The 12,633-nt window shown below is 45.4% G+C and overlaps 2 pseudogenes; both read left to right on the forward strand.

The window, feature by feature from the left end:
- Window positions 1–2,063: 2,063 nt before the first annotated feature.
- On the forward strand, window positions 2,064–2,842 carry LOC128581917 (induced myeloid leukemia cell differentiation protein Mcl-1-like; annotated as a pseudogene).
- Window positions 2,843–3,151: 309 nt separating this feature from the next.
- Window positions 3,152–4,806, forward strand: LOC128581039 (sin3 histone deacetylase corepressor complex component SDS3-like; annotated as a pseudogene).
- Window positions 4,807–12,633: the final 7,827 nt, after the last annotated feature.

Raw genomic sequence — 12,633 nt, forward strand, 5'->3', positions numbered from 1 at the left:
AAAACTTTCAGGTCCCTCTCTCAGAATATCTTGCACATTCCTATAGAATCCAATAACCCTTGGGTTTTTTATTTTATTGATCTCTACTTCCTGAGGCTCATTGTTTCAGCCACACAAAAGAGCACACCCAGGTCCTAATACATAAGAAATAAGCCAGTAAGTGTTTTTAAAAAGTTGGATGAAAGTGTGAATGAAAGCATAGAATCTCAATTGAGAAGGCTGATAACTTTTAGGAAATTGTGATATTTTGTGTTTATAAAGTAGTATCATGGATACAAATTTATTACTAGACATATTTTATGCAGGAAATGTGACATTCTTTCATTCCTCCTAGTCTTTTCAAACCTGCCCTCCTCCGTGGCTCTCACCCATGGCCTTGGGATACTTTTGAAGGCAGGAATTGCACTGCATTTGTGCCAGGTAGAAGGGGGTGCTAGGATCAGTGCTGAGGCTCTATCTCTCCCTGTGGCCAGGAGCCCTTATCCCCAAGCCAAATGGTGCAGGCCCCAGCTGCTCTTCACCCTGCCAGACTCAGGGACTTCCACCACCTTGTGGACAGGACACTTCCCCACCAACCTTCACCCTTCCTCCTCTGTGGCAACCCAGACTCAGGCACTATAAAAACAGAGGACCAATATATACATGCCCAAAATGAAGTTAGACCCCTACCTCACATCATAAAAACAAATTAACTCAAAACAAACCAATGACTTAAATACAAAAGCTCAACCTCGAAATCTCTTAGAAGAAAACATAAAGGTAAACCCTTTTTACCTAGATATGACATAAAAACATGAGAAACAAAAGAAAAAATAGGTAAATTGGACTATATCCATATTAGAAACATTTGTGCATCAAAAGACAAGATCAAGAAAGTAAAAAGATAAATTACAGAATGGGAAAAAAATTTCCAAATCATATAGCTGATAAGGGTATAGTATCCAGAACGTATAAACAATTCTAACACCAACAAAAAGATAACAACACAATCTAAAAATGGGCAAAGGGCTGGAAATGGACATTTCTCCAAAGAAGATACATCAATGGCCAAACAGCACATGAGAAGGTGCTCAACGTTACTGGACATTAGGAAATGTAAGTCAAAACCAGTGAGATGCCACTTTGCAGTCATTAGAATGCTATAATTATGAAAAAGAAACAAACACACAAAACCAAAAGAAGACTGAAAAATCACAAGTGTTGGCAAAGAAGTGAAAAAATTAGAACCCTGTTCATTGATGGCAGGAATGATAATTCCTCAAAGAAGTTGAACACAGGCTTTCATGGAGAAGCCAGGAAAGGGGTGGCTGGCTCCCGCTCTTCAAGTTGGGGATCTCTCTGGCCCTGATAGGCAGATCTGGAGTCCTTAGCTCCTGAAGGCCCGGGTCTGCTAGAGACTGGCTGAGCAGTGGCCAGAGGTGACAGGAGTTCAACGGGGTTGTCGGCTCTGGGCTCCCAAATTGGCTGGAGTGCATCAGGGGCTGCTGAGTATTACCCCGAGGGGGACAGAGCTAGAGGGCACCAAGGATAGCTCTCTGGGCCATGATACAGATGAAGACACCAAAAACGCTACTGAAACTGACCTGGCAAAGGCTGAGGAGCTTCCCATAGAAATGAAGGAGCAGATATATCAGGCTTCTCTCAAGACCCAGCAGCAACAGCTACAGGATGGCCCATGGCAGGAATATCACAAAAGAATTAAAATTCCAGATCAGCAATACAAAGGGAGGGTAGAAATGCCAAACTTTTCCACAGCTGGAACCTGAAAAGTGAAAAGAAATTACATTAAGGTGGTGCCTGTGGCTCAGAGGGGTAGGGCACCGGCCCCATATGATGGAGGTGGTGGGTTCAAACCCAGCCCCAGTCAAAAAACTGCAAAAAAAAAAAAAAAAAAAGAAAGAAAGAAAGAAAGAAAGAAAGAAAGAAAGAAAGAAAGAAAGAAAGAAAGAAAGAAAGAAAGAAAGAAAGAAAGAAAGAAAGAAAGAAAGAAAGAAAGAAAGAAAGAAAGAAAGGAAAAAAAGAAGAAAAAATTACATTAAAGAAAAGAAAGCACGTGGGAGGAGATGGAAGCCCCTGCCGCGGATGCCATCATGTCGCCCGAAGATGAGGGGATAGGTAAGAGCCGGAGCCTCTCAGGGAGTGGCCGGCAGTCTTGCCTTTCAGGGAGACCAGTAACGGCCCCAGCACTGACAGGTCACTTCCTTTGACACTGCCTCCAGCAGGGTTATACCAGCAGTTGCTGGAGATCATCTCTCTGTACCTTCAGGAGCAGGAGACCGTCGCCAAGGACGCAAAGCCCATGAGCAGGGCAGGAGCCACCAGCAGGAAGGTGCTGGAGACCTTGCGCCCCAACGGGGACCGGGTGCATGCAACCACGAGACAGCCTTCCACAGCATGCTTGGGAATCCGGACATCAGAAATGAAGAGGATGTCAAATCTGTGTCTCAAGTGATTGTCCATGTTTTCAGTGACGGTGTAACAAACTGGGGCAGGATTGTGACTCTAATTTCTTTTAGTGCCTTTGTGGCCAAAGAGCAAAAACCAAGAAAGCTGCCTGGAACCATTAGCAGAAAGTATCACAGACGTTCTTGTAAGAACAACACGGGACTGGCTAGTCAAACAAAGAGGCTGGGGTGGGTTTGTGGAGTTCTTCCATGCAGAGGACCCAGAAGGCGGTATCAGAAATGTGCTGCGGGCTTTTGCAGGTGTTGATGGAGTAGGAGCTGGTTTGGCCTATCTAATAAGATAGCCTTGTAAGTGCAATAATTGACTCCTAACCAACAACAGCCACCAGAACCACATTCATCTGTGAAATCAAATGCATTTATGAAGTTGGACTTAAGCTGCCCTAGGCTGTATGTAACTTGCAAGAGTAGCCTACCCAGAAAAGGAAGTGGCAAGAGGAATGTGACTTACAAGAATAAATACATGGAGAAAGTGGTCCTCCTTGATTGAAGAGTCACTTTCTGAAAGAAGCAAAGTTGAGTTCAGCAACAAGCAAACAGGCCATGGAGGAGGACTTTTAGATTTAGTGAAGACAGCAAGGTGAAAAGAACAGGAGTGTGGCCAGTCGTTGGGCTAGCCATAGAATTCATTAAATATGCCCACAAATTTGTTAATTTCCTACAGTGTTAAAAGAGAAGCACTAACAATGCCAGTGACCTGTATAAAAGTGGATTTAAGCTACAAGTGGTAGGACTGTGACTAGAGCCTCAGTGCTGTACAACAGAGAGTGAAGGACAGCTTTTCCTAGTAGGCTTTCCAAGTATAATTCTTGAAGAATAGACAGTTCGAGCGTTCAGGACTTTCATACCTATTGTACCTTAGCTTTGTTTGAATGATTCTTAGTTTATTAGCCGACCAATGGCCAAGAATACTTGATTTAAGTCCTAATAGTTAGTTACAGTTATGAAATACCCTCAGTTTTTAAGACAAAAACAACTTGTAAACGTATTTGTCGGTAAAAATTGTACATATTTTTACAGAAAGTTTTTTCTTTGAACAATAAAGGGAGGGGTCTCAAATTTAGGGTTTTTTTCATACCCTTTTGAATTTTGCAACTCCTGTAGTTAGGAACCTATTTCTTACAGCTTTTCTATGCTAAACTTTGTCCTGATCAGTTCTAGAGTGTGTACAGATCCAATTGATGTAATTTTATGCAACCTAGTTGTAGTGGAACAAAGCTGATTCATAACTATGCGGACTTTAATTTTCCTTTGTGACTTTGGTAAGTATTCCATAGATGGGTTTTTCTTTGAAAATCTGCGATTGAGTGGTTGAAGAATAGAAATTAATTCTTTCACTTTGTTACACATAGGTTTTCAATCATTGAGTCAAAGAGGCATTTTTAAGGGTGAGGGGATGGATGACTTACAAATAATGGGCTCTGATTGGGCAGCAACTATTCTGAGTTCCTTTCATTTGACCTAATTTAACTGGTGAAATTTAAATTTGAGTTCATAAGCTAATCTTTGAAGCTTTTATTAAAAGATTTTTTTCAGCTGTTCCAAAAGGGACTTACTGTGTATAAAAAGATTGTATCAGGTGAATGGATGAGAGTTATTTGATTGCTTGTTTGCTTAATAAACTGTAAAATTATGGCTTGGTAAAGCAGGTTAGACTCTAACCATGGTACTATTACTAGGCTAAGCCTAGTATAAAACAAATAATAAAACAAATTAATAAGTTAACTAAAACATTATTATTAAATTAATAAGTTAATAAAACAAATACTTATTGTTTCATTTCTGTTAATGATTCCCCCCCCCACAAAAAAAAAGGAAGAAAGCAGCAGTGAAAGAATTTGAAGACAAGAAGGCTGAGCTGAAACAGACCCTGATTGCTGAGCTAGAAGAAAATGATTGAAAATGAAAAGGCTTAACAGTGGCACTCACTGGAATGAAGCCTATCATGACCAGAAAGTTTTGGAGGTGACCCTATGATCTTGTCCCATCCTAGACAAGAGGAGGAAACCTGCTCCTTTCCAACTAAACTGTTTGATCATGGACAAGCTGAGAACATTAAATAAGCTTAAGTCACCCAAAAGACCAGCATCCCCATCATCTCCTGAACACCTGCCCAGCACACCTGGTACGTCTTCAACACCGAGCGTTGAAGCTTGAATAGAAGATGGCAAACTATACTGTGTATGATAAAAGATGGCAAACTGTACGAAGTATGATAAAGGATGGTACCAGGAGTCGAGCCATCTATCTGGAATCAAAGGACAAGCAGAATCTGAGCTGTGAGAGTTGCTCCATCAGAGCCAATGAGGACCTACCTAGGCCAGCTTCTGTTGGGCTGTGATCCACCGGCATCAGCAGCTTCACTGTCTGCAGTGTTCTTCTGCTAGGGACACTTTTTCTGGAATGGTTTTTGTTTTTGTTTTGTTTTGTTTTTATAGAAAATTTTTAATTTGCTGGGACAAGCTATCTGGCCTTGGAAATGGGACACTGTCATGGGTTCTCAAGGAACTTTTGTGGCCAGCCACCTTCATCCTTTTGTCAGTCTTTTGTGCCTCAACTTCTTCGAGACATCAGTCACTATGGGACCATTTTACCCACAAGAATACTGGGGGTTTGATTTACTTTCCTTTTTATTTCTTGAGTTTTATCTTATACTTTGTCTCTCACTTTTTTTTCTTTCTTTTTTTAATTTCAGGTCACTGTGAGGGTACAAACAACCAGATCATGATTTTTGAATTTGTTAGGAAGAGTTCTGCTCCTGAAAAGTGTGCCATACACCCCTACCTTGTGTCCCTTACGTGGGAACACACCAGTCCCCTTCCTCTGCCCCCTCAATTTCCCTCCCCCAACTTGAATAGAATTAAGTGTTTCCCTATGTAGGTGTTTGTTAGATAATTACTGGCTTCATAATAAAATTGAGTACATTGGACACTTGCTTTTCCATTCTTGTCTCTCTTTTTTAAAGTCTGCTTTGAGTTTGAAGGAGCAGCTCTTTCTATTAATTAACTTTAAGTCTTTCCACCTTTGAGAGGAACAGGAGGAGCTACATTCTAGAGGGCATTTTCATGTTTTGAATCTGACTAGTAGAACACTGCAGCTACTTTGGTCAAGCCCAATTCACTGTTTCCCCTCAAGCTTGGGGCAGAGGTCCTGGAAGGTGGAGATCAATTCTCCTGGCTCTCAGCCTTCTCAGAGGGATAAAAGCCTTGTGTAACAGCTGGCTCATGTCATCCATTCCATTGGCTGAATAATAGGAAAAATTGCCTGGTACACAATGTGCACTGAAGTAAATGGGGTAAGGGGCAAGGGGCTTCTCATGTTGATAATGTGTTAAAGTTACTGTATTTTAAATGCTATTTAATGCAGGCAATTTATTCAGACCCATTTGTTCTAGCTTAAGCTGGAATAAGAAGTGGTCATTTCAGGGCGGCGCCTGTGGCTCAGTGAGTAGGGCGCCGGCCCCATATGCTGAGGGTGGCGGGTTCAAACCCAGCCCCGGCCAAACTGCAACAAAAAAATAGCTGGGCGTTGTGGCGGGCGCCTGTAGTCCCAGCTGCTTGGGAGGCTGAGGCAGGAGAATCGCGTAAGCCCAAGAGTTAGAGGTTGCTGTGAGCCGTGTGACGCCACAGCACTCTACCCGAGGGCGGTACAGCGAGACTCTGTCTCTACAAAAAAAAAAAAAAAAAGAAGTGGTCATTTCAAAAGTTTTCATTTGAAATTTCTCCCTCCTCTGTTCCCAAATAGATAGAAGTGGTGTGTGCCCCAGGCTGATCAGCTGGGTAATCTCCCCCAGGTAGGGAGATGAGATTGGGAGCTCAATAGTCACCAATCTGTATAGTCTCCTGAATAATTCAGATTTCACTCTCCTGGCTGAAGCCATTATCACACATTGGCCCTTCCAACCCTGTGGAACCTCAGTGTTCAGCAGCAAGCCACCTACAGCATTCCAGGAGATGTGGCCCAAATTGGAGACAAGGGAAGCTCTGCTATAGCTGCTCCTGAACCCACACTCTCCCTAGTGGGTCTTTATGAAACAACCTTCCCTACATTCCCTGTTCCCTCCCCTCATTCCCAAAGTGATTCACTGGGTGACAGACAGTAGGGTTTTCTGTACTCTAGTTGCCAACTCAGGGTGTTTAAAAGAGAGATTTCACTGATAGCAAATGTTGGCATCTCAGTAGACCTTACACATCCGAGGAAATCTTTGTGATTCCCTTGGTCTCCGGTGGTGATTCTCTTTCTGTTGTCTCTTGACATACATACCCCGAAGCAAGCTGGGGAGCCCAATTCACAGTGACAAATAAATCACCTCCAAAGTCCTCAGAGACCAAAAATGATTCAAGAGTAAAGACTTGTACAGACAGATTTTTGTTTTAACTTAGAAATCCCTTTTTATCCCTTTTTTTCTTTTTGGTGTTGGAGTCTTATTTAGAAAACAGGATAAATTGATACTGTTATCAAAAGTTGCCTGGGTGATCTGTGGTTCTTTTCTGCCCCCCATCCCCATGACCGTGAGGTTTGCTGCTCTGAACCACGCCCACGGTACCCAGAGGCTTTGCCTTTGCTCTATCCTCGGTGGTCTTTGCTGTGAGGGCTGAGGAGGGACTTCTCTAGCTGGAGTCATCACTATCACATGTGTAACATCACTTGTCGGGTGGGTAATGGTTGTCATCTACAGCCCTGAGATGGAAATTGATTGATATATATCTAGTGTCTTTTACTGTAGGAGAGTGATTTCGTTCTTTCTTTTTTCTTTTCTATTTTCTTTTTTTTTTTTTTAAGGATCATCTTCCTTGTCCTCCAAACAGTATGCCAAAGTTGGTTTTTATCACAAAGGGTTGTGCTGATACCCAGCGGGGGTTCCACCCGGAAGCAGCAACGAGTTGCCTTTTCTCCTCCCTTGTCTGTTGTGTCTCCTTTGTGCTTTTGTGAAGTAACGCTTATTTGAAGACTAAGGTCTGGGCACTTTTGCCTCCTCTCCTCTGCGACTTTTGAGGCTACTGGAGGCCATGCTTAGACGTGGTTTTGACCCCACCTGCCACTGCCTTCTACTCAAGTCCCCTCACAACCCTTAATCATGACCTAGTGGAAATTGGGGAAGATGTCAGCAGACTCAGGACACGGCACAGTAAATTACGTGACTATTCCCAGAAGAATTCATTTTTGATTTAGTCACCCCAGGGGTGAAAAATCAGCAGTTGAATCCTTCTGACAGGACTCTGTGGTGACCAGGGGCAGAGGGAGCCCTCTTGTCTGTGATTGATAAAAGCCAAACTACAGGGGAAGACAGACTTTGAAGTTCCTGGAGTAAGAGGAGGCTGCCTTTCAGCCCAGGTAGCCCTTCTTATTCCAAAAAGTCTTTGTCCCTCACTAGACCCCAGGGTACCCTGTGAATTTCCAAGTTCAAACTATTTCCTGCCAGTGATACTTTGGAAAAGGTTTGGTCCAGATCCCAGAGGCTGATCTGCAAATCAAGCTGTGTGTGGTGTTGTTGGAGGCATCTGCCTCTGGAAGTATATACAGTGTTTGGGGTGGATGTGCCCCCTTATTTATTTTACCTCTCCCTGGGGGATTTGTGTGCTCCCCCCCCCACTCACCTGCTTCTCTCCAGGCCAGTGCTCTCTTAAGCAATTACTAGGTATATTTTTGTAGTCATACCAAAGCCAAGACGTTCTCATTCATTTGGACATAGTATTGATAGTTGTCTGACTACCTAACTTCATTTTTCTTTTTAAACTTCTGAGGCCAGTGTAAGATCCCAGAGGCTGATCTGCAAATCAGGCTGCATGTCTTTGTGTAGGAGACCCTGTGTTCAGGGCTGAGGGCTTTTCTAAGAGAAATATAAGGGGGGCAAGGTTGATTGCATTTATTTACCTAATTCTTAAGGGTGGGGTATTCTATTTGTTATGGTGTTCTTGGTTTAGTTTTAATATTTACTTTTAGCCTTGAATTTTTACTAAATAATTTCCTTATGATTTAAATTTTTTTTTGTCATTTGAAAATTTGACATCTCAAAAAAAAAAAAGAAAATTTGACATCTCAGTACAGAAATGTTACACCAACTTTTCCAAAGAGTTCAAAACACTTTAACTCTTTATATTTGTAGCTGTTTCAAACAGCTAGTGGGCATTTAACGTAACTCCATTAACTGGTGCCATTAAATGCTCTGTCTCCAACCCTTCTTGTAATTCTTCCACCCCTAAATCTATGTGTTATCTATAGTGACAACACACTATGAGTATTGTAAATTTATCTCATACACACCTGATGAATTACCTAGAAAGTAGAGGATAGCTCGATCCCCACTGTGCATGTGGTGAGGCTGGGACGGCCCTGAAACACACAAGGATTTGTCAAGGTCACAGACACAGTGAGGAAAAGGAGCTTGTGACCCAGCCCTGTCTCCTCAGAATGGGGGACCAAGGACCGAAGGTCTGTGTTTGTATAATAGTGTACAGGTGAGAAGTTGATTGGGGAGGGGCTGAGCAGCCAGTGATGGAAACTTGAAAAAATGACCTAACTTCCTTGGTGACAGACCCCAACAGCACTTAGAACCCTGGTAACCAGGCACCTACGTTCTAGATACAGCCCTGTGTCCAGATCACTTGGTAAGAGATGCTCAAGAGAGCAAGATGTTCTCCTGCTGTGTCTCCGCTTCTCATGGTTCTCACTTCAGGTTCGCCCAAAGTGGCAGCCTTATCCGACATTGCTGATGTTGGCTCACCCTTCAACCCCCACCCCCATGCATCTGGCAATCTGGCAAGGGGGCACCTACAGGTAACATGGGGCAGCCCCAGGGAGGCCCTTCCAGGCATGGCCTCACCTGTGATCCCATCTGGGCAGCTCCACATCCTTCCCTATCACCATGTTTGGGGGAGTAAGAGACAAGAGCATCCCTACTGAATAGGAGCAGGTTGTCAGGTGTTGGAATCCTAGTGGGGCTGTCAGTTTCATACCCCAGGTCTTGGCTGGTGGGACAGAAAGCTGAGTGTTAAGGACCAAGTTTGTCTACTCAAATGTCATTCCCAAGAGTTCAAGCTGTCATCTGGCTTCCTCCCTGGATGGAGGTCTGTACAGGTGTTCCTCTGTGCCTCTTCTGGGGAGCAGAATCTCTAATGGGAGTTCCCAGTGGAGAGCACAAGGCAGCCATGTGCCTCTCAGCCCAGCTTCTGGGCCCTCCCTTTGCAGAGCTCCGTTCAGGAGACCAGTGAGGAGCCATTTGATGACTCCATCTCACTTTTTTGGATGAAGGGCAGGTGCACTGGGCAGGTGCTGGACTGGGGTGAGCATGGGGATAGAGGGGTCTCTACAGACAGAGATCTGAGAAGACTAGGGGAGACCCAGGACCAAGACTCAAACAGAGAGATGTCCCAGGCTCTGTCCTCAGGCAGCTTTACCACTTGAGTGACACACTGCCCCCTCCCAAGGAACCTGGCCTCCATTTGTCCACGCTACTTGATAAGATGAAACATCCCTGCTCACATACTTGTGGGGATATCAGAGAAAATGCTTCCTGTTGTTTTCACTTTACAGGAGGCCAGGGATAGTTTTATATATGGCTACTGTTGGCTGCTTTAACTACTGCCCGAGGGGTCTCCCATAGCAGGCAGACAGCTCAGTGCCCTGCCAAGACTTAACAGCCAACACTACAACTAGAGGAGGTATGCAAAAAGGGAGGGAGTTACACATAAAGGGAGGTGGAGCTGCGCTATGCACTTGTCCACAAAGGGAACAACTCCTTGTACCCCCACGGGGGCAGGAGCTGTGCCCTCGGGTCTTGGTCCTTTTCCCTCAGGGAGGCCTTTCAATGCTGGTGGAGCCTGACAGGGCACAGGCCTATTTCTTTTTTTTTTTTTTTTGGCCCTGGCTGGGTTTGAACCCACCACCTCCGGCATATGGGACCGGCGCCCTATTCCTTGAGACACAGGCACCACCCCCCGCCCCGGCACAGGCCTATTTCACAAATCAGCTGTGCTACGGGGAACATGCTGTGTGTCCCAATAGGCTGGGACAGTTTGTTGGGTCCGGCAAAACTCAGCCCCAAGGCTGAAGGGCTCTGTCAACAGAAATTTACCGTCTCTCAGTTTTGGAGGCTGGAAGTTCCACATCAAGCTGCCGGCTGGGGAGGTCTGAGGCCTCTCTCCTTGGCTTCTGTGGCCGCCTTCTATCTCCACGTTCACAGGGTCTTCTTTGTGCCTCTCCATGTCCTTAGCGCCTCCTTTTCTGAGGACTCCAGTCATGTAACATTCGGGCCACTTAGCTTCAGTAACCCCTTTAAGGAACGTGGCCCAAATGCAGTCGTGCTCTGAAGCTCAGGGGAGTGAGACATGAATGTGTGAATTTCAGCCCATGACATGTACTAAGGCAGGCTCCCCGGAAGGGGGTGCTGGGTAACAGGCTGCATGTGGATAACTTTATTGTCTGTGACCAGACCAATTTCTAGACACACTGTGGCAGGAACATGTCACCAGCAGTCTCTGAATATAGCTGCTCCTCTATAGCCAGACTCCCTGGTCGTTAATGTTTATTTTTTTTTCCAATCTAGGTCTATGTGGCAAATACAATCACATCATTGCTTCCATTTTCAGTTTTGCAACTGGCACGTGTCACCTTTCAGTGGCTTAATAGCTGTTTGGGTTTTCTGTCCCCTGAGACATCTGCTGAGACCCATGCCCCCGTGATAGACTTTCTCCCACCCTGGGGTCCCCCAGCACTTGCCACTTTGCCAGGCTTGGGGTTGCTGAGGCTGTTTCTCAAGACTCCCTTTAAGGTAAAAAAGACAGACACTTGTGCTGTTCTCAGCAGAAAGGGCTCTCCTAGGATGCCTGGCCCTGTGCACAGTCTCTATAGAGGGGAGGAAGTGAGGCTTCTCTAAGCCCCTCTCCTGTGTTAGAACAGGCTGTGTCTTAGGGGGAATTTCATACAGTCGTCACCGAGAGGTCCTCAGCTCTGACCCATGCACTGGTGACAGCCATGTGATATCCCAGAGCTGGTGTTTTCCCAACCCTACAGTGAGGACCGTTTGGGGACTCACTGGGATAATGTTCTTCATACAGGCTGTCTGTGCAGGGCACTGTTTCTCTGCCTGACAAAACCCCCTGAAGAAACTGTGAAGGTGTCAGTGGTTTCATGCAGCCCTTCATACCCATCACATTTTACTAAAAAAATTGTAGAATTATTTCCGCTGTGGACATCCACAACTTCCACAGGCACACGTCTCTGAAGGGCTGGGACTTCCTGCATTGAGCTTCAGACCCCAAACCTTTAGAGGTTCAAGATCACTGTGTGTCCCTCTTTGGTATGGAAATGATTCCATGCTGATGTGGACCCCCAGCCAGGCACAAGGGAGATGCTGGTGAGCTCCGGGGTTCCAGCCTTCCTGGGTCGAACCATCTTCTCCTTCACCTCCTCCCAGGGCTCTTACCTGGACTTCAGCACTGTCCCATGGTTCTTGGAGCAGCTGTTCAGCAGGGAAGTATCTAGGGCACAGTGCTGACTGCCACCTACCAGCTGTGTCTGTGACTGTCATTGTAGCTCCCTTGATCTTCACTTTACTCCTTTGAAAAGTGGAGCGGTCAGATGATGAACTTCATAAGGTTTTGGTGAGGACTACATGGTGTAAGAGGTGGCAGGTGGGCCCCTCGCTCCTGGCTCTGTGGAGAGGCTGTAGGGCGTGCTGTGGCTGTTCACATTTATCATCTTTCTGTCTCCCCACAGAAGGCACCCTCAGCCTCACATCTCAGTAGCCCACACTCTGGAAAAGCACAGAGAGAGCAAACCTGGTCCCACTTTTAGTGGTTAGAGTTTCCTTCCAGCTGGTCTCTGTCCTTGAGAGAACAGTGTTTCCTGGTGTTGGACAAGAGTCCCCGGAATACTCCGACACCTGGGAAGGCTCTGTCGGGGTCATTCATTAACCAGCTGTTCTGTGCAGGCACTTTCTAGACACTTGGATTAATTTAATGAACAAAGCAGATGACAGTCCTCGGGCCTCAGTTCTACTTAGGGAGTCAGAAAGTCAGAGCAGACACCAGGAGGTCACGTCCTCCTCCTGGAGGACCTCCCGGCATGTTCAGAGATAGAGGCAAATCTCAGATTCTGATCAGGATCACACCCCCCCAGCACCAACTCAAAAGCGATGCATTTGGGGTCCAATGAAAGAATCCCCTGT

The sequence above is a fragment of the Nycticebus coucang genome, chromosome 3, assembly GCF_027406575.1.
Source record: "Nycticebus coucang isolate mNycCou1 chromosome 3, mNycCou1.pri, whole genome shotgun sequence".
Taxonomy (NCBI): Eukaryota; Metazoa; Chordata; class Mammalia; order Primates; family Lorisidae; genus Nycticebus; species Nycticebus coucang.